Below are 19,277 nucleotides of genomic sequence, written 5' to 3'. Positions count from 1 at the left end.
TCAGGCTGCCTGAAGAAAACCCCAGGAAAACCTTGGAGGCAAGGACTGTATCTCCAGGGCAACCTTTTGAACCAACAGGCCTTAGGTCTCCACCCTTGACTCAACGAACTTGCTGGTTAGGACTCCACCCAAAGAATGGATTGTATACCTGGAGGGTGGTTTCCTTAACTTGTGGGCTCATAGTTGTCAGCTTGCAGACTCCTATCTCTTCTTGTTTCAAGTTCCACTTATGACCTGTGCCTGGAGCTATGAGCACACACCTCTGGAAGGGCATCTGCATGCTTTCCAGCACACTGTCCTCCAGCTGTGCTTTTTGAAAAAAACATATTTATGAAGGTATACTTGATATAAAATAAACTGGACAGATTTAAAGTCTGCACTTTGGTAAGTTTTGTCAGATGTAAATCTCTGTGAAACCATCACCATAATCAATAAGTGAACATCCCAGAAGTTTTCATTCCCTTATGTAATTCCTTTCTTTCTGCTCCTCCCCACACCCATTCCCAAGCAACCACTGATCCTCTTACCAACACTATAGATTAATTTGCATTTTCTACACCTTCATATACGTGACATCATGAAGGATGTACTCTTCTTTATCTGGCTCCTTCACTCTGGCTGTCCACTTTTAAGAGACACCATTCTGAGGAGAGACAGTTCAGCTTAGTGAATCCTGTCAAGAGCTCATGTGCAGAGACTAGGTGTCATGAATTCTGGTTAGGCTATATAATTTTTCTACAAGGATGCCAAATCTACTTTCTGTTCACTGGACCTCTCGTAACTGGCAACAAAAATAATTTGCACTCTTAAGTTATTGCCAAAACATATAACCTTGAACATTGTTCCCTCTCCCTAATTCTTACCAAAAACTCATGTAAGTAAAACAAAGTCCATGTGGGATTCATTAAAGGGTATGCAGTACCCAGTTTTGTGGATTATGTAGTTCCAGACATTCACAACACTGTGAATTTTGTTCACACTGTTTTAAACCTTTATGATGAATTGTGCTTTGTGATTATGCTCTCAGTTTGCAGGAACTCAATAAGAATCGGGTATAATGCTGAAGAATTTATAGATGAAATACTATGATATCTGGAATTTGTGTTGAAAGATCTCCAGGAGCGACTGGGGGGGGTCTCAGTCGGTTGAGCATCTGACATCAGGTGAGGTCATGATGTCACGGTTCATGTGTTTGAGCCTCACATCAGGTTCACTGCTATCAGTGCAGAGCCAGCTTCAGATCCTCAGGTCCCCTCTCTCTCTGCCCCTCCCCCCCTTGTTTTCTCTTTCTGTCTCTCTCTCTCTCTCTCAAAAATAAATAAGCATTAGGGGCGCCTGGGTGGCTCAGTTGGTTAACCATCCGACTTCAGCTCAGGTCATGATCTCACGGTTCATGGCTTTGAGCCCCACATTGGGATCTGTGTTGAGAGCTCAGAGCATGGAGCCTGCTTCAGTTTCTGTGTCTCCCCCTCTTTCTATCCCTCCCCGGCTCATGCTCTATCTCTGTCTCTGTCTCTCTCTCAAAAATAAACGTTAAAAAAAAAAAACATTGGGGCGCCTGGGTGGCTCAGTCGGTTAAGCGGCCGACTTCGGCTCAGGTCATGATCTCACAGTCTGTGAGTTCGAGCCCCGCTTCGGGCTCTGTGCTGACAGCTCAGAACCTGGAGCCTGCTTCAGATTCTGTGTCTCCCTCTCTCTCTGACCCTCCCTCGTTCATGCTCTCTCTCTGTCTCAAAAATAAATAAACATTAAAAAAATAAAAAAAAATAAAAAACATTAAAAAAATCTCTAGGGGCGCCTGGGTGGCTCAGTAGGTTAAGCGTCCGACTTCGACTCAGGTCATGATCTCACAGTTCGTGAGTTCAAGCCCCGCGTCAGGCTCTGTGCTCACAGCTCGGAGCCTGGAGCCTTTTTCAGATTCTGTGTGTGTGTGTGTCTCTCTCTCTGACCCTCCGCCGTTCATGCTCTGTCTCTCTCTGTCCAAAAATAAATATTTAAAAAAAAATTTTTTTAAATCTCCAGAAAAAAATAAAAGTGTTAAGAATAGGTTGTGAGAATGGCCAAATTTTGGCAATTATTGAAGCTTTGTGATGGACATAGGAAGATTCATTATACTCCTCTTACTACTTTTGTGTGTGTTTGAAAATTATCATCACAGGCAGAGAGTTTTTTCAACAGCTGTAAAGGTCTTTGTTATAGGGATATTGTTTAAGATTTTGTTGATTTCTCACTATAGTATATTTTTGATGAGAAACTAAGGATAGATTTAAAGCTTAAATAAAATATTTATCTTAATCCAATGTACAGTAGAGAGTAATTACTTAGTAAAATGACTTTATAAGAATTGATTTGTAGGTATTAGTAGCCTGACCTACTTGGAACTTGGAAGTTTCCTTTGATATTGGACAAAGTACAAAGGGAAGAAAATGTCTTTCTTCTGAGAGGTTGGTTTAGGAGCATATTGGATATAGGAAGAGTTTCTGAAAAAAGTTTTAAGACTTCCAGAGTCTCAATACAGAATGTAAAAATTTAGTATGAAACAGTAAAAAAATAATACACTGTGACCAATCAAGAATGCAAAGATAGCTTAATATTTTAAAGTATATTCAAATTTATCATGCTTATAGGCCAAAGGAAATAAACCATATGGTCATTTTTATTATTGACATTTGATAAAATTGAACAATCAATCCTGTATAGATACAAAAACAAACGAATCATAAGAACCTAGGCATAGAAAGATACTTATGCTAAAGAATGTCTATTGCAAATCAACCATCAACATAACACTTACTGAACTATTCCTATGATATCAAGAATTAAACAAATTTCCCACTATAACCACTATTATTATTTATATTTTCTAGATAGTCATATCCAATATAATAAGATAATATAAAATTAAAGAGCCTAAATATACATTGGAAAAGAAGCAATTAAAGTATTCTTATTGGAGACTTAATTATCTTCCTTAAAAATTGGCAGAGTAAACTGAAAAACCATTAAGTTCAGAAATGTGGGTAATTACAAAATAATATATAAAAGCAAGAGATTTTCCATTTACCAACAGCCTGTTGGAAAATATAATTCAAAAAATTATCATTTACAATATCAATATATAAAATACTTGAAACATACTGAAAAGAAACGTTCACATCCATGGAAAGATTACAAATGTTTTTGAAGGTCCATAAACATTAATGCAAATACCACAAGTACTTGAATGTGAATCCTTAATATTGTACACAAGTTTTTCCCAAGTTATCTATGAATATAAGGTCATTATGATGAGGGACAGAAGCAGAGAGATGTTTGCCCTTTGCCCTGAAGGTTGACCTAATGCCTACACTGTTTCAATAAGGATCAAATACATGCTGGTTGCTACATTCTTTAAGGGTCTCATGACTGCCTGTACATCTCACCAATAGTTAATATTGAACTGAATGATAAGCACCAGAAGAACCTTGCAAAAGTAGTTTTAGGAGCACAAATTCAAAGAAATTCAAAGAAACTTTTGTAACTGATACTCTCTTCCTACATGCCCCCTCCCCTTTGATTACTAAGTATATAACCACCAGCCTTATACAGCAAACAGTGCAGCTCTTACTGCCCACGGGTCCTGTCCCCATGCTACTTAAATAAAGTTACTAAGTTGCACCATAAACATCTCAAGAATTATTCCTTGACCATTGTACTCCACGACCCCAACATCAGTTTTGGTGGCCCATTATGGTGACAGTGACAAAGTGAATGCAAAAGTAGCTTGGTAAGCCTTCTTTGTTTCTTTTTCAGAGATTACCTGAATAATACAACCCTTCAGAAGATGCCTTGTCCAAATGCTCAGGAGAGAACCTCTTGCCTGTGGCTACACTATGGGGAGAGACAAATTCCTGCCATCTGGCCAGACACTAGTATCTTGGCTGTAATAGCATTGGGCTCAGAAATCAGGATATCCTTGTTTTACCTGTTCTTTTAATACTTGTATTCTTTGGACACAGGATGGCCATACATGCTATTAGGTAGCCGCTGATCCTAAGACTTGCCTGTAAGGTTTCCTCCAAAATAACCTGGCAGGATCCCTCGATGAGCATAAAATCCAAGTTAAGTCCAACCTCATACATCCCGAAAGGGACTGGTTCAAGCTATTACCCAGTTGGGTCATTCACTCAACAGGGGACCGCTCCTTTGGGACCGCTCCATGGATAAAGCTCACAAGAAAGTTGCCCAGATTAGAACTGGGAGTTCCACACTTTTGTTTTCTCATGTCTCTCATTTGTCCTTCCCCATGGGCTGTTTGGCATTCCTGCTCTCAGATTGAAAGTACTTCTAGCTTAGATATATGATGTTTGATATGATATGAAATAGCTGCCTTTCTCAACAAAGGCCAGGACCTTTACCCCATCCATTAACACTATATCTAGAAGCTTGCAAGGGGTATTATTATTCGTTGCCAAATATATTTACTCCCTCAAAATTGAAAGAGGCAGCCTCAATGTTTGTTGTATTTCAGTCCATCTACCGGCCCCTAATGTAGCCTAGGATGCAGGAGGGAAGTGAAGGGAGGTCGACATTCCCTCTCAGGTAGTACAGAGGTGTTAGAGTGGTCAAGAAGAGGGATGCCTCTTGCCACTCTGAACTCCAGGAACATTCGGCAATATTCCTGATGGGATACCATTTGGAAACCAAGGGGGATTTTAGTAATGGACTCTTAGTTAATGTACTCTCTTTGCTTAGTAAGGTTTAACTATGGGATCAACTTCCTCAATCCCAAAGGAAGGATTCTCTCTTTGGCTGTCTCCTAACACATTGGAGTCAATCTGGATTTAAAGAAAAAACTCCAGAGACAGGAAACCATCAAAACCTTAGAGGAGAAAGCAGGAAAAGACCTCTCTGACCTCAGCCGTAGCAATCTCTTACTCGACACATCCCCAAAGGCAAAGGAATTAAAAGCAAAAGTGAATTACTGGGACCTTATGAAGATAAAAAGCTTCTGCACAGCAAAGGAAACAACCAACAAAACTAAAAGGCAACCAACGGAATGGGAAAAGATATTTGCAAATGACATATCGGACAAAGGGCTAGTATCCAAAATCTATAAAGAGCTCACCAAACTCCACACCCGAAAAACAAATAACCCAGTGAAGAAACGGGCAGAAAACATGAATAGACACTTCTCTAAAGAAGACATCCGGATGGCCAACAGGCACATGAAAAGATGTTCCTTATCAGGGAAATACAAATCAAAACCACACTCAGGTATCACCTCACGCCAGTCAGAGTGGCCAAAATGAACAAATCAGGAGACTATAGATGCTGGAGAGGATGTGGAGAAACGGGAACCCTCTTGCACTGTTGGTGGGAATGCAAATTGGTGCAGCCGCTCTGGAAAGCAGTGTGGAGGTTCCTCAGAAAATTAAAAATAGACCTACCCTATGACCCAGCAATAGCACTGCTAGGAATTTATCCAAGGGATACAGGAGTACTGATGCATAGGGGCACTTGTACCCCAATGTTCATAGCAGCACTCTCAACAATAGCCAAATTATGGAAAGAGCCTAAATGTCCATCAACTGATGAGTGGATAAAGAAATTGTGGTTTATATACACAATGGAATACTACATGGCAATGAGAAAAAATGAAATATGGCCTTTTGTAGCAACGTGGATGGAACTGGAGAGTGTGATGCTAAGTGAAATAAGCCATACAGAGAAAGACAGATACCATATGGTTTCACTCTTATGTGGATCTTGAGAAACTTAACAGGAACCCATGGGGGAGGGGAAGGAAAAAAAAAAAAAAGAGGTTAGAGTGGGAGAGAGCCAAAGCATAAGAGACTGTTAAAAACTGAGAACAAACTGAGGGTTGATGGGGGGTGGGAGGGAGGAGAGGGTGGGTGATGGGTATTGAGGAGGGCACCTTTTGGGATGAGCACTGGGTGTTGTATGGAAACCAATTTGACAATAAATTTCATATATTAAAATAAATAAATAAATAAATAAATAAATAAATAAATAAATAAAAAAGAAAAAAAAAAGAAAAAGAAAAAAAAATAAAGAAAAAACTCCAGGGGTGCCTAGGTGGCTCAGTTGGTTAAGCCACCAACTTCAGCTCAGGTCATATGATCTTGCAGTTCATGGGTTTGAGCCCAGCATCAGGCTCTGTGATGACAGAATGGAGCCTGGAGCCTGCTTCGGATTCTGTGTCTCCCTCTCTCTCTCTCTGCCCCTCCCCTGCTCATGCTCTGTGTCTCTCTCTTTCAAAAATAAATAAGCATTAAAAAATAAATAAATAAAGACAAGAAAAGAAAAGAAAAAGTTCAAAACCCTACTTCCCACCCCAAATAATAAATATTCTGCCCCCTAGTTAACAAATGTCAATAAAAGGTAGAAACCCAACCCCCAGGATGTGCAGCTTGCTTTCCCCTCTCAGAACTCCTGAGTGTTTTTTACTTTAATAAACTTTCCTGTTTCTGTTACTCATCTGCTGTGCTACATGTCCTTGAATTCCTTTCCATGACCAAGGACCTTCAGCAATTCGTTTGGGTCTGGCTGGGTTGAGGCTCCAGGGCCTGTGGTCTCCCCCAGTTTACCCGGCAACATCTTTTTGGTGACCATGAAGGGACCTCTTCAACAGTAAGTCTCCAACTCTTGCCTTTCTTGTGCTGGAGAATTGCTTAGTCACTGTTCTCCTTTGTTCTACTCTCTCTTTCTTCTGATCTACTGGGGGAAAAGGCCTAAAAAAGAAAGAAACAAAAACCATTGGTTCACCAGATTAAATGCAATCTCAGTGTAGGGGAGACTTTTCTCCCATTTCCCAAGGAAACTCATGTTGATTGAAAAGAAGGATGGGCAGGGGTTCCCTCTTCAGGATGCATGCCAGGCCAAAGAGGTAAGCAGGTTGGGCGGGGATGCCCACCTGCACCAGGGATGATAGTTTGATGGATCCAAAGAGATGCCCCAGGGGCCCAGCCTATCCAAGGCAATGTTCTTGGGGTTCAGCAAGGATGCCTCTTAGCCCAGGAGACTCACTGTTTATCTTTCCTCTAAACCCTTAATCCTATCCAACACTCTCGTTGGATGTATCTTGAGAAACTGGAAACAGTTTGACTCCAACACCTCATATGCTTCCTTCCCAAATCTGCTTCTTTTGTAACTATGTTGGCCTCAATATAAACTAGAGGATGGAGAAGTATGACCAGAAAAATTGACCAAAATGCCGTATGGCTAGGTTGTTATGGCCCTGTACCCAAATCCTGATCTGTCCATACTTCTTTAGGGGGCCTGAGAACACCCCTCTCCTCCCCCTCTACACCTCAAATCCACCATCAGTTCAGCTGTTTCTACAGAAGTAGAAGCTTCTGTTAATCCGCTATATCATCTGTGTTCTGTCATGTTCTCTATGTGCCCCCTTTTTGCCTCTCTTAAAAATAGGTTGCTGCCAAGATCATGTACATGCCTCCCTTTTTGTCCTGAGTAATTCATCTCCTCTTTGTTTGCTTCTTCTTCTGTGTGTATCAGATTTGAAATACATCTTGAGAGGACTAGATGAATGTTGTCTGACACTTGTTGCATGTGGGGGCTTCTCCCTTATTCGTTTCCAGGTTAATGGCTATGATAATTGGAGCCAATTGTCTGTGGTTAGTCTACCTCAGGATGGGGACTTTAAGGAATATTTCCAAGCAGCTGCTGAAACTCCTTTTGTTTCCCTGTTTTCTCCATCTCAACATGGACTGCCTGTTTTCACTTTTTGTTGATGGAAAGAAAACGTGCATCTATCTGTTCATCTGTCCAAGTTGATGAGCTTTAGGACCCAGAGTCCTCTTTCTTCTGTCTGGCCTTTTATCCACCTCCAGCCCTGATGGTGGCACCTCACCTCTTCTGCCCCCACTTCCCCTTCCTGCTGTTTCTGCACCACCATGGTCATGGCTTGAGTCAACTGGCTCTGATACCATCCTCCAGTGCCATTGGCTCTTGTTCCTCCTTCCCTCACAAGGAGCAAAGAGCACTCTAAGTTGTTAGGCCACCTCCTTATGAGGTTCAAGCTGAAGCACTTCCCAAATCAGCATGAAGGGGCCCAAGAATTCCCCTGGACTTAAACTGCCCACTTTAGATTTCCCCACAGGTGCCCCAAGTAAAATCAATCATGGGGAAACAATTGATTGACTTTTACTGGGCATTGGTGCAACATATTCTGTATTAAGGCTAATGTAAGTTTGTTAGTTTAATTATGATAGACATGTCTATAGAGTTATCAACATTAAATATAAAACTATTTCACCAAGGTTTACTAAAGGTCAAATAAGCTCATGTTATCTCTGTTGCAATTTGTCAGCAAAAATGGCTTAAAATGATGGTTAATTTTGTCTGTCTCATAAGAGTTTTCATGGGTAATTGTTAAGAACAAGTAGGTATAAAAAACATTTTTTTAATGTTTATTTATTTTTGACAGAGAGACAGAGAGAGACATAGCATGAGTGGGGGAGGGGCAGAGGGAGAGGGAGTCACAGAATCTGAAGTAGGCACCAGGCTTTGAGCTGTCAGCACAGAGCCCGATGCAGGGCTTGAACTCATAGACTGCGAGATCATGACCTGAGCCAAAGTCCAACACTCAACCGACTGAGCCACCCACGCGCCGCTAGGTAAAATTTTTAAGTAGCTTTCAAAATCTTTGGTAACCTGAAACTTTATAAAGTTTTGCTAAGTTAAATGATAAGTTGGGTTGAACTCACTGGCTATCTAAATCTTTTCCAAAGAAGATAAAATACTAAAGCATGAGTTAATGAATAAGTTTGTGCTTTTGGCCTCCCATCATGGAGAAACTGAGGATACTTGAGTCTGTCGGTAAACACGTTTTATGCCTTACTGAAAGATTGTACTATGGGAAAACATATGTTTTTAGAAATTATGAAAAGCATTTATAAATTTGCCAATCTAAGGAATTGTTATGTGACAGATAGTTCACAATTGGTTACTACTTAATTTTCACTGGAGACTAAGGTTTCTAAGTTAAAATTCTGCTAAATGTAATTGGACTGATGGAAATAAGGAAAGCAACTTTGTATGCACAGAAGTCAGAAATGTGTAAGGAAGGTATAAGAAATAAGAATACATTTTGTTGACAGAAAAAGAAAGTTTTAGAAGGTTTGTGAAGGAAAATCTTTGGAGAAGAATATTATAGTGGTCAGGACTAAGACCGAAATGGATGGATTTTAAAAGTACACTAGTGGGGCGCCTGGGTGGCTCATTCGGTTGAGCAATCAACTTTGGCTCAGGTCATGATCTCACGGTTTGTGAGTTCAAGCCCCGCATCAGGCTCTGTGCTGACAGCTGACAGCCTGGAGCCTGCTTTGGATTCTGTGTCTCCCTCTCTGCCCCTCCCCCACTCATGCTCTCTCTCTGTCTCAGAAGTAAATAAACATTAAAAAATAAATAAAAAATAAATAAAATAATAAAAGAACACTGGTAAAGATAAAAATCTGCCTTTCTGATAAAAAGAGAAAGTTTTCTTTGTTGGTCTGCTCTTAGTAAGAAAGTGTAAACAAAGTTTTTTTCTTCTTAATCTGCCCAGAAAACTAAAGCTTCTATGTGTTGTCTTTATCAGGTCTTTGATTACTTAATAGAAATGAAACTTGTCAGTATTAAAGAAGCTGGGTTTTGCTAACAACTATGTAACTTCCTATACAATCCCTCACTGCCACCTTGGTTAAATGTAAATATTAAATTTATAATCATCTGTGATCCTATCTAGGAATGTACTTTGAAACTTCCCCCAGATTTTAATCATAAATGAAGTCTTTTTGACTAATTAAGCTTGTCTATTTGGTATGTTACATTACATGGGAAGCACTGTCAAGCAAACAATGATAAAATTTCTTATGTTGTTCAGGTAAGTGCTATAGTTCTAGAAATTACATGAAATTCCTGAAGTTTTAATATGTTCTGGTATAAGGGCTTCACTTGATCTTCTAATTATATTTCACCCTACATGTTTTTTCATTTGGCTGGTACTGTTAGCCAAGATGCAATAAGAAGCTATTCAAATCAAAGGGCTAAAAGCTATCAGAAGGGAAGAGGGGTAAGGGGCAAAAGCAGGGAAGAATGTGTTTTATTTTGCAGAACCAACAGGTTCAGCCAAGGACACACCGGTTAGGTATTTCACCTGATAGCCCCTTGCTATGTATGTCTTACCTGATAGCCTCTTACTGAGGACCTGCACAGAAGCCCCCCTGAGTTGTCCCGAAGATAACTTTAGCTCATTATAAAACTAAGATCTTCTCCTATAGGTAGTTTGCCACCATTATTTGAACATATGATGCATGCACTAGCAGGTTGATGTGCTAGGCATGCACAATTTAACTGAAGTGCATAAATAATAGAATATGTATGAGTTCTTTAATGTTGTGGGAGACATTCCTCCTAAAAATGGGCCACTTTGACATGAAAATTGAGTTAAAAACAATCAAAATCCAGCCAATTGAGGAGAAGCTCTTTACCTTCCCCTTAATGGCTTGCCTGATATTCATTAGCCTGATTTTTCATCAAAGAGAACTATTAACAGAGATTTCTCTTTACCTTAGAAACTCAGCTACATAATAGGGCAACTTTGTTTTTCAAATATCTCATTTTCATCTTCCTGCTAATGGCCTTCCGCCCCTTTGTATCCTTAGACCCTACCAGCTCTCTAGTTCATAGAAGCTTCAAGTTGCCTCATTGTCTTTGGAATTTCCATGTCTGTGTGGAATCCCCATAGGTACACCTATTTAATTTCACTTTCTCCTGTTAATCAGTCTCATGTCAATTTGATTCTTAGTCAAGCTAGAAGGACCATGAAGAGCAGAAGAATTTCTTCCTCCCCAAAAATGCATATGCAAGGTCCTTGCCCCTACCCCGTAATACACTGAATAGAAGCTTCCTGTACTAACCCCACAAGGACATAGTGTTTTGAGAGCTATCTTGCTGTCTCCTTACCTGTAACAAATAATAAAAAGCTCTTTGCTTTCAACACTTCCTTGGGTTGTGTTCAATTTGATGCACTTCAAGTACTGAACCCCTTGAGTTCAGTTATGGTCTTTATTAGTATCATTTATAATAAACTGTAATTCTAAGTATGGCATTTTCCTGAGTTCTCTGAGTCATTTTAGCAAATTATCAAACCTGAAAGGGAACCCTCCATATTTAAATCCAGTTGGTGAGAGAACAAGTGGGGACCCTCAAACTTGTGGCTGACATCTGAAATAAGGGCAGTCATGATAGGGACTGTACCCTTAATCTGGGAGTCTGATGCTAACTCCAGATGACTCGTGTCAGATTTGTGATGCAGTATTCCAGTTCTTTATCCACCTACATTCATGTATTTTCTGTCATGACCTTGCTGGGGTGTCTCCACCTGCATGATTTCACAAAGGTCAGAGGCCAAGGAAGAGCAAATTTACCCAGAGAAACAAATTCCAATACCTGTTGATATGCATTCCTAAATTTTTACAGTTTCTTGCTCATCAATTCTCTGTTATGCCTTTTGTTTCTCTCATTTTACTAGATTATCTAGATTTTGACAACACTGATAATGTATTTACATAAGTTTAACCTGCATGCCTTCAGGATACATTCTCCTACTTTCTCCATTTTTTTTCCAGAATTTCCTCAGGTGTGTGTGTGTGTGTGTGTGTGTGTGTTGCTTATGCAAAGCCCCAAATCACCAAGCCAAGACCTAACTTAATTACAGTTTCAGCCTCTCCCAGAAATAGAATCTTAAATCAGTCAATCAGGAATCACCTGATCAGCGCTAGTTGGGGATCTGTCTGACAGACTTCTGCCATCCCCTAAAGGAAAGTGACCTTGCCATAATCAATCTGCTTTCTGCCTCCTTGTTCCAGCTGACATCTGCCTAGAAATGTCTTTCATTTTATACAGCGCCTTGGAGCTCCTTTTCATCTGCTAGATGAAATACTGCCCAATTCATGAATCATTGAATAAAGTCAATAAAATCTCAAATTTTGAGAGTTGAATTTTGTTTTTTTAAGTGTATATTCATTAGCCTGACTTTTCATCAAAGAGGTTTGTCATCTTGATGTTTCCTTTACCATGAACAAAGGAATGGATGGATTACACAGAACAAATAAGTGAGTGATTATTATACGATATTGATCACTGCCACAAAGGCAAAATATATATTGCTTAAATTTTCTGGATTGGAGGGGGCATTTTACTTTCCTATTTTTATTTTGTGCCGTGAAAAGCTACTCCTACCCTAAGCTACATTGAACTGAGCTGAAAGACTTAATGCTACCCATCCCACAGGTGGTCTTTTCATTGCACTGAGGATTCTTGTATCATTGAGACTTCTTGTCTTTTCCACGCACTGTGGAATGGTCTCAGCAACGGTCACAGCCTGAGATATTTCCTTTCTCAGTGTGGCCTCTTTTCTCGCCTCACAGATTTCCATTAGCTGATTCTTTTTTTTTTTTTTTTAATTTTTTTTCAACGTTTTTTATTTATTTTTGGGACAGAGAGAGACAGAGCATGAACGGGGGGAGGGGCAGAGACAGAGGGAGACACAGAATCGGAAACAGGCTCCAGGCTCCGAGCCATCAGCCCAGAGCCTGACGCGGGGCTCGAACTCACGGACTGCGAGATCATGACCTGGCTGAAGTTGGACGCTTAACCGATGCGCCACCCAGGCGCCCCCATTAGCTGATTCTTATAGTGGCTTTAGTTGACTACTGGCTTCTGGGACCAAACATCATATTAATGAAGCTACCAGCCAGGATGGTGCAATGGTGCATTTATCAACCACATTTCCCATTTTATTTTAGCTTCTTCAAGAGCAAAGCAATCACTACCTCTAGCTCTTGGAGGAGGATTTTAACTACCTCATTTAATTTTATGGGAACTTTCATGAAAAGCAACCATATTTGATCTATGTCCTTTGAGCTGAATTGAAGGCCACCTGCTTGCATTACACGAAAAAGGAAACAATCTGTTTATAGCCTGGAAGCTCTTTGAAGAGATTCCTCTGATGGAAACTTGCTGAGTAATACCATTCCCCCAAGATGGCAGAGGACAAGGTGCTGACACCAGATGTCTTTGTCATTGGCATATGGTTTCATCAGCGGATCCATCCCTCCAGCATTTCTTCAGCCATCCTGTTCCCTCATGGACTTACCAATTCATCACAGAAATGTTGAATATCAGACCAAAATGAAAATGTTGTAAGATAAATTTTCATAATAGTTAATTCTGAGGCAGCAAAAACTACACCTAAGTAGGACTATAGGTCTCATATATCAGCAAGAGAGGCTGATCCAGGCATTCTCCCTTGAGTCCTTCACTCTGATGGGGTTTTTATACCCTGGTTATTACTCCTTGTGATGGTTCATTTGATGTATCAACTTGAGTTGGCTAAAAGATGCCCAGATAACTGCTAAAACATTTGTGGGTGCATCTGTCTATGAGGGTGTTTCTGAGAGAGATTAGCATTTGAATCAGTGGACTCAGTAGATTGCCCTCCCCATTGTGGGTGGGCATCATTCAATCTGTGAGGGCCTGATGGAACAAAAAGGAGAAAGAAGCTCTTTGCCTGAATTGGAACATGTGAGAAATAAGCCCACTGACCCAATCAAAGGAAGGACGTGGAGATTCAGAGCACAGTGAAGAGAGGCTTTAATCAACATTCTTGCAAGAGCGGGTGTCTGATGGACAGGCACACTCAGGGAAGTTACAGTACGCAATTTATCTCCTAGCATGCAAGTCCCTCCCCTGGTTCCTCATTGGCTGAGCACTACAGAAGTTACAACCTTACCCAGAAGTTGCCTATGCCCACGTAAGGCAAAAAGTAGTCTGATTGGAACAAATGGACGGACATTCCTTGAGGTAATGCAGAGACTTCAGTTCTTTGGTACATGCTTATTGCAAAGCCCGTGAAAAAACCTTGTGAAATGGAGAGGGGAAGAAAACCAGGAAGTGAAGTGTCTAAGGGTTTGGGACTCCATTGGGGGTAGAGGAGTTGTACATATTTCCAATAGATTATAAACCTATTGTTAACTAGACAGCACAGCTTTTATTTGGTATTTCTGAAAATGAATCATCTCATTACTTCTCACAGAACATCTCTCTCTCCTGTCCTCAGAGGTCACATTCCTGGTTCTTGAGACTTCATACTCATACATTTTAACATACTAATACACCATCACCTCTTCTGGTTCTCCAGCTACAGACAGCAGAGCAGGTTGGAACTTCTAGATCTCCATAATTGTGTGTGTGTGTGTATATATATATATATATATATATATATATATATATAAAATAACCAGTACAGAACCAGTAAGGAAATAGATACTGCTTTTATTTTTTTATTATTTTTTAAAATGTGTATTTATTTATTTTTGAGAGAGAAGGAGAGCACAAGCAGGGGAGGGGCAGAAAGAGAGGGAGACACAGAATCAAAAGCAGACTCCAGGCTCTGAGCTGTAAACCTAGAGCCCGATGTGGGGCTTGAACCCATGAACCGTGATATCATGACCTGAGCCAATTCAGTCACTTAACTAATGGAGCCACTCAGATGCCCCTAGATACTGTTTTTCAAAAACATTCAACTGAGCCTGCTTTGGATTCTGTATCTCCCTCTCTCTCTGCCCCTCCCCTGCTCACACTTTCTCTCTCAAAAATAAATAAATATTTTTAATTAAAACAAATTCATTTGAGTAAATTTAAATCTAATTGGTTTTATCAAACAATTCAATCAAGCAGCATCCCATCTAACAAATAGAAGAGAGCTCTGAAGATTTTGTACAAAATATAAGATTTTTACAGACAAAGAGAGGGACAGGAAGTTAAAAGAGTGGATTATTTCAGGCAATGTTACCTCCCCTTCAGGGAAGGCAAGAGATCTTACCATACAGATTACCTCATCAGTATGGATCAGGAAATAACAGACTGATTGGTTAAAAATTCCAGTCCTAGATAGTTGAAGCTGATGCTGGCAGGCCAGGTCCAAGGACCCGCAGGACTAGCCGAGAGGGTCCTTGGCTTCAAGAAGGATGGAAATTAGATGGGAGCCAGCAAGAGGTAAAAGCAGAGTTTATTGAAGATAAGATAGAAAGATATGGACCCAGGTCTGGGAGACTCAGAAAGGAAAAGAGAATGAGTCTTATCTTTGCTTGGGGTCTGGAGTTCTTACTGGTGATTGTGATCTAGTGCACATGTTCTCTTAAACATCCAGGAACTGATCAGAAAAAGGACAGTGTCCAGGTGTCTTTCATAAGTCACTCATTCCCTGAAGTCAGTGGTCTTGGCATCAAGGTGTTTGAAGTCAGTGGTCTTGGAAAACATTTATGACAACCCTCCTGGTCACTCCTTACATGCTATCTATTGTACTGGGAGATTCCAAAGATATCATTATCGATTTATGCCTTCCAAGGAGTACATGTACTATTTGCATTACAAGGCACATGTAGAGTGGGCTGGGGGTGCAGATCCTAGCAAGAATGGAAGCCAGAAAAAAAAAGGCAAAGGAAAACAAATGGCTTTCTTTTATGGGATACCTTCAGTTTCCCTATCTCAGAGGTAATTAAGTAGTCTGACATGAAAGAAGAATCTGAGGATGCTCTTAGGGAAATGCCAGAAGAAGAATTAGACTAAGTGCATCCATGTTAGATTTATATAAATCTTTCATTGGTTGGCAAAAGTTCAAAGGTGGACATCACAGTGCATGCATGAGACTAAGGAAACAGACTATCCCATACATTGCTGGCAGTAGTGCAAATGGCACAGTCCTGAGAAGCAGAACCTGTAGTATATGCCAAAATTATAAATGCATTTACCCTTTGATCCAGAAATCTCCCTTCTGGCAATCTACCCTATAAATTTGTCCACACAAACACAAACTTGTTCAGCTTTAAGGTTAGTCATTGTGGCATTATTTGTAATAACAACTTATTATATTGTAATGTAGCCCAAGTGTCCAGCAATAGGGGACTGGTTGAACACATAACTCTGCTATATGTACCAATGGAATACTATACAGCTATCAAAAGGGACCAAGACATGAGGAAGACCTTTATGTGCTTTGAATTTTTTTTTTACATTTTATTTATTTTTGATAGAGACAGAGCACAAGTCGGGGAGGGCAGAGAGAGACAGAGACACAGAATCCGAAGCAGACTCCAGGCTCTGAGCTGTCAGCACAGAGCCCGACATGGGGCTCGAACTCACAAACCATGAGATCATGACCTGAGCCAAAGTCGAATCCTCAACTGACTGAGCCACCCAGGCGCCCTCCTTTATGTGCTTTGATATTTCATTAAAATTTTAAAAAGGAAGAAGAATATATAATATTGTTTTTTAAGATTATATATATACTATATATACACTTATATAATATATATATATATATTTATAATATATATAATATGCTCTTTTGTGTAAGAAAGGAGGAAATAGGAGCACCTGGCTGGGTCAGTGAGTAGAGCATGGGACTCTTTATCTTGGGGGTGTGAGTTCAAAGCCCCATGTTGGGCACAGAGCTTACTTAAAAATAATAATAATAAATAAAAATAGAAAATAAAAATAGAAGGGACAAAATAAAAGTATTTATATTTGTATAAAAAAACTTTGGAAGAATAAATAAGACACTATTATAATAAAAATGGTTACTTACATGGGCAAAACAAGGGAGAACAAAGGTAGGGATGGGGTGGGAACGATATTTCTCATGTACCTGTTCATATCACTTGCATTTTTAACTATATAATTTTAATATCTATTAAAAAGTCTTCCTAAAACTAATGCAATGTTATATGTCAGTTATAGCTCAATAAAATAAATAATATATTTAAAAATTTTTTTAATGTTTATTTATTTTTGAGACAGAGAGACAGAGCATGAATGGGGGAGGGTCAGAGAGAGAGGAAGACACAGAATCCGAAGCAGGCTCCAGGCTCTGAGCTGTCGGCACAGAGCCCGATGCAGGACTCAACTCACAGACCCTGAGATCATAACCTGAGCTGAAGACGGAGGCTCAACTGACTGAGCCACCCAGGCGCTCCTAAAATAAATATTTTAAAACTAAATTTTAAACAATGCTGCTTTGGAAGATTGTTAAAAACCTAAACAAGAAGACTTCCAATTTGGGTAAGCTATAATAATTTGTGACAAACTAAAGTGGCCACAAAACTATAGGGGCACCTCGCTGATTCATTTGGTAGAGTATGTGACTCTTGGTCTCAGAGTCGTGAGTTCAAGCCCCATGTTTGGTGTAGAGGTTACTTAAAAACAAACAAACAAAAAACAACTAGAAAAACAATGTTCATAATCACCAGAGATCTGAGGAAGCAACTCATACTATAGAACTAATTTTTGTCAAAGTTCTAAAGGGAGAACCTAAGAAAGTGAGCTTTTGATCTGAAACTGCTTTTTTCCCAGAGGCATTTGCTGACTCTGGGCTCAGGAAAAAGGTTAAGACTCTGAGCTTGGTTCAGGCAGAGTGCCATGGATGGAGTTAGGGTGACAAAACTGGAGAGTTAAAGAGGTCTCAAAACCACAGTATCCCTTTAAGACTTTTGCCAAATTTTGAATGCACATAGGGCTGCAAGCAGAAACCTCTGAAATGAATAATGTTTTCCACAGTCTTTCAGAGTTTTGAACACTAGACATTAGAGTTAAGGACCCTCCAGGGGAAAGATTCCCAGTGAATACACTAGGCTCTTACAAAACCTTGTAGAATTATACCCTAGGAACAAAAACAAATAAAAGGTGGACTACAGTCTTAAAAACTAAATACATAAATAACTGCAATTCAGCTTTAGCACAGCTAGGTCACCAATTAGATCAATGTGGTCAGCTTCCATTCTGTCTGCCTAGCAGAAAAAAAAGTGAACTCTGTAGTAAAAGACATCATCATCTGAATAAGTCACAGTTTTTATTTATTTTTTATTTTTTAAATGTTTATTTTTGAGAGAGAGAGAGAGAGCGAGGGAGGGTCGGCGGGGGCGGGAGGGGTGGCTGGGGAGAGGATCTGAAGCAGGCTGCGTGCTGACAGCAGAGAACCTGATGCAGGGCTCAAACTCATAACTGTGAGATTGTGACTTGAGCCAAAGTTGGATGCTTAACCAACTGAGCCACCCAGGTGCCCCTAAGCCACAGTTTTTATAAATAATATTTAATATCAAATCAAAATCCGCAGACATGGTGAGAGTCACTTCCATAAAAATGAAAACCAAGAGAAAAACAGGCAATAAAAATAGAAACACAAGTGATCCCAATATTGTGTAACACAAAAAGGGCTTTAAAAGGACTATAGTTAATAGGTTCACAGAAAGAGAGGAAAAGATGGAGAAGCTATATTAAAATGGAGACTTTCACCACAAAATTGAACTCTATAAAATAATCAAATGGAAATTCTGGAATACAAAATTACATCTAATATTAAGAACTCAATAGATGGGTTAACAATGGGTCAGAAATAGCAGAAAACACACTTGGTGAACTGGAAGACATACCAGTTTCTGAACAGAAACAGAGAAAAGAATGAAAAACCCAAGAAATATTTGTTAGGAGAAAAGATTAAACTTTTTAAAAATCTCTAATGATTTATTAAAGATTAAAGAAATAACTGGGGCGTCTGGGTGGCTCAGTAGGTTAAATATCTGACTCTTGGTTTCAGCTCAGGTCATGATCTCACAGTTCATGAGTTTGATCCCTGCATCGGGCTCTGTGCTGACAGCATGGAGCCTGCTTGGGATTCTCTGTCTCCCTCTCTCTCTGCCTTTCCCCTGCTCACTCTCTCTTTTCCTCTCTCTCACTTAAAATAAATAAATAAACTTAAAAAAAATAAAGACATACTGAAAGCAGATATTCAATAAGCAAGAAATAAGGGACATGCATCAAAAATACTTGGGGTTTCTTTTTCTGAGGAAGCCTCTCTTCTGTTTCCATTCCCTTCTTTTTGTAAAAAATAAAATAAAATAAATAAATAAATAAATAAATAAATAAATAAAATAAAATAAAATTTCCAACCTTGGAGACATTTCAGGAGAATCCTACAAAGGAAAATGCCTAGAATTAAATGGACATAGGAGCCACAGTGCAAAAAAGAGAAGGTCATAAAATGTTCCAGTGCCTTGAGAATCATGTTTATTGATTTTGGTTATAAAATTTATACCAAATGTCACATTCCTTCTTTTTTCTCAATCAAATGGAATCTACTCTGTGCCCTAACCTGCCAGGCTGGGAAGAAATTCAATCCTCGTCATTAGTGGGGCTCTGTCCTCCCTCTATAAGGT

This window comes from Lynx canadensis, chromosome B2 (assembly GCF_007474595.2).
Source record: "Lynx canadensis isolate LIC74 chromosome B2, mLynCan4.pri.v2, whole genome shotgun sequence".
NCBI lineage: Eukaryota > Metazoa > Chordata > Mammalia > Carnivora > Felidae > Lynx > Lynx canadensis.
Note: the sequence above shows the minus strand (reverse complement) of the source record.